General features: G+C 57.1%; 1 non-coding gene across 1 annotated transcript in view; it reads right to left on the reverse strand.

Moving 5' to 3' along the window:
* The window catches only part of LOC126434036 (small subunit ribosomal RNA), a 1,909-nt gene extending 392 nt beyond the window's left edge, over nt 1–1,517 (reverse strand). Inside the window, exon 1 of the ribosomal RNA XR_007578930.1 lies at nt 1–1,517. This exon is cut by the window's left edge and continues 392 nt beyond it. This is a non-coding gene — a ribosomal RNA (small subunit ribosomal RNA).
* Between the last annotated feature and the right edge of the window lie 1,738 nt (nt 1,518–3,255).

A 3,255-nucleotide genomic window follows, 5' to 3' on the forward strand; every position in this document is an offset into this window, starting at 1 on the left:
GTGCGGCTAGAAGCCGCCTGTCCCTCTAAGAAGAAAAGTAATCGCTGACAGCACGAAGGATGTCACGCGACTAGTTAGCAGGCTAGAGTCTCGTTCGTTATCGGAATTAACCAGACAAATCGCTCCACCAACTAAGAACGGCCATGCACCACCACCCACCGAATCAAGAAAGAGCTATCAATCTGTCAATCCTTCCGGTGTCCGGGCCTGGTGAGGTTTCCCGTGTTGAGTCAAATTAAGCCGCAGGCTCCACTCCTGGTGGTGCCCTTCCGTCAATTCCTTTAAGTTTCAGCTTTGCAACCATACTTCCCCCGGAACCCAAAAGCTTTGGTTTCCCGGAGGCTGCCCGCCGAGTCATCGGAGGAACTGCGGCGGATCGCTGGCTGGCATCGTTTATGGTTAGAACTAGGGCGGTATCTGATCGCCTTCGAACCTCTAACTTTCGTTCTTGATTAATGAAAACATACTTGGCAAATGCTTTCGCTTCTGTTCGTCTTGCGACGATCCAAGAATTTCACCTCTAACGTCGCAATACGAATGCCCCCGCCTGTCCCTATTAATCATTACCTCGGGTTCCGAAAACCAACAAAATAGAACCGAGGTCCTATTCCATTATTCCATGCACACAGTATTCAGGCGGGCTTGCCTGCTTTAAGCACTCTAATTTGTTCAAAGTAAACGTGCCGGCCCACCGAGACACTCAATAAAGAGCACCCTGGTAGGATTTCAACGGGGTCCGCCTCGGGACGCACGAGCACGCACGAGGCGGTCGCACGCCTTCGGCTCGCCCCACCGGCAGGACGTCCCACGATACATGCCAGTTAAACACCGACGGGCGGTGAACCAACAGCGTGGGACACAAATCCAACTACGAGCTTTTTAACCGCAACAACTTTAATATACGCTATTGGAGCTGGAATTACCGCGGCTGCTGGCACCAGACTTGCCCTCCAATAGATACTCGTTAAAGGATTTAAAGTGTACTCATTCCGATTACGGGGCCTCGGATGAGTCCCGTATCGTTATTTTTCGTCACTACCTCCCCGTGCCGGGAGTGGGTAATTTGCGCGCCTGCTGCCTTCCTTGGATGTGGTAGCCGTTTCTCAGGCTCCCTCTCCGGAATCGAACCCTGATTCCCCGTTACCCGTTACAACCATGGTAGGCGCAGAACCTACCATCGACAGTTGATAAGGCAGACATTTGAAAGATGCGTCGCCGGTACGAGGACCGTGCGATCAGCCCAAAGTTATTCAGAGTCACCAAGGCAAACGGACCGGACGAGCCGACCGATTGGTTTTGATCTAATAAAAGCGTCCCTTCCATCTCTGGTCGGGACTCTGTTTGCATGTATTAGCTCTAGAATTACCACAGTTATCCAAGTAACGTGGGTACGATCTAAGGAACCATAACTGATTTAATGAGCCATTCGCGGTTTCACCTTAATGCGGCTTGTACTGAGACATGCATGGCTTAATCTTTGAGACAAGCATATGACTACTGGCAGGATCAACCAGGGAGCTGCGTCAACTAGAGCTGAGCAGCCGGCCGCCCGGGAGTGTGTCCCGGGGGCCCGCGCGAACACGCAAGCGTCCGCTCAATTATTCTGCAAACAGGAGGAGGCTGAGCTCCCCTGCACAACACACCTCGAAACCCTCTCAGGTCCCGGCGGCGCGCAGCGCCGTCCTAAGTACTTGGTCGGGTTCGAGAGAGGCGCAATCGCCCGGAGTTAGGCGAGTAGACGCTTTAGGTGCGACCACCCGTGCTCCCAACTGAGCTTGCCGCTGCCGACAGAGGCCCGGGAGCGTGCTGTCGTGGCATTGCCGGCGGGAGACAACACGCGCCACCTACGGTGACCGGCAGCTCCAACGCCAGCGCCACAGAAGGACAAAAGCCCCACTTGGGTGCCGAAGCGAACTCTCCCAGCACAGCGCACGCGCCAACACGTCCGCACAGCTGCGATACAAACCACCTGCGAGAACCGCTGGGGCGACCGAGCAGCAGACGGCGTCGCGGCGCCGAGCGCCGGGCGGCGGCGCATCCTCAGCGCACACAGTCCTCAATCGGACCAGCACACTGCAGATGGCCACCGCGCTTCGCACCGGGCCCGCGAGGACCTACTTTGGCCGCAAGGCGCCGCGAGCAGGGGGCGCCGGCGCGCAGCTGCGCCGCCTGCCGCGTCCGTCGGCCGGCGCGCCTGCCACTGGCCGCCCCCACCAGCCGGCTGTAGCGCGTGCGCCCACGCACCGCGCTGCCAGCACGCCGGGCGGCCCCCCCTCACCGGCCGGGGACGGTCCCACCCAGCCACCGCCGCGTATCGCCTCACACCCAGATCCCCTTTCGCGTTCGTGGGCATGGTGGGTCCCCTTTCACGTTCGTGGGCATGGTGGGTATCCCTGAAACAACCGGTTAATAGCTCGACCGATCGTCGCCAACACTGATTCACCTCTAGCGAGAACAACCGCACCACAACGGGTTACCTGTTGTTCATTTGCGTAACGTCACCAGCAAACGTAGACGTCCATCGCCATTTGCAACGAGTATTGCATGCCTGTGTCAGGTGTCACAACACACTACGTCTGCCCACATAGACGCAACAACATGTGCACGCCTCGAGAACACGTGGAAGGTAGCCCCCGTACGTATGCGGTGTCCATTGCGCGAACGACTGTCAGCCGGCCTCTGCAGGATGTCGCAGATGTGGAACGCGGTGCAACATGCTATCACGGTGTGTGAGAAGAGACGACTACGTCCGAATACACGCTCCACTACATCAACAGACTGCTCATGCTGATCGCCATCCAGGGCGTCCGTTCCTCCCACACGTCTGAATGGCGTACCACACTGCAATCCAGCTCTTATAGGGAGACGACACGTAGCTGCGTGCACAATATTTGGACTGTATGGTCTGCCGTTGCTAGGCGCAGTCGTCGTACGGTCACACATGTGCCACGATGTATCATTCAGTACATACGGACCAATGTGCAGTACAGTTTGTGGGTTTTGCGTACATCGGCGGACAGGTGACAGGCCGTACCACAACGTAGGCTGAGTACGTCGGCATGCGAAGGGCATTGAACATGCAAACTTCTCAACGACCAGCTTGCGAAGGCAGGGGGGAAGGGGGGGGGGGGCATGTACGTCCTGCTGCTATCCACATTACAGTGTATAGCAGGAGCATGTGGAAAGTCAGCAACACCTGCAAGGTGTTTAACATGACGCGATACACAGGGGACCGGGCAGTGCGAATAGCGAACT

The sequence above is a fragment of the Schistocerca serialis genome, unplaced genomic scaffold (assembly GCF_023864345.2).
Source record: "Schistocerca serialis cubense isolate TAMUIC-IGC-003099 unplaced genomic scaffold, iqSchSeri2.2 HiC_scaffold_118, whole genome shotgun sequence".
NCBI classification, from domain to species: domain Eukaryota; kingdom Metazoa; phylum Arthropoda; class Insecta; order Orthoptera; family Acrididae; genus Schistocerca; species Schistocerca serialis.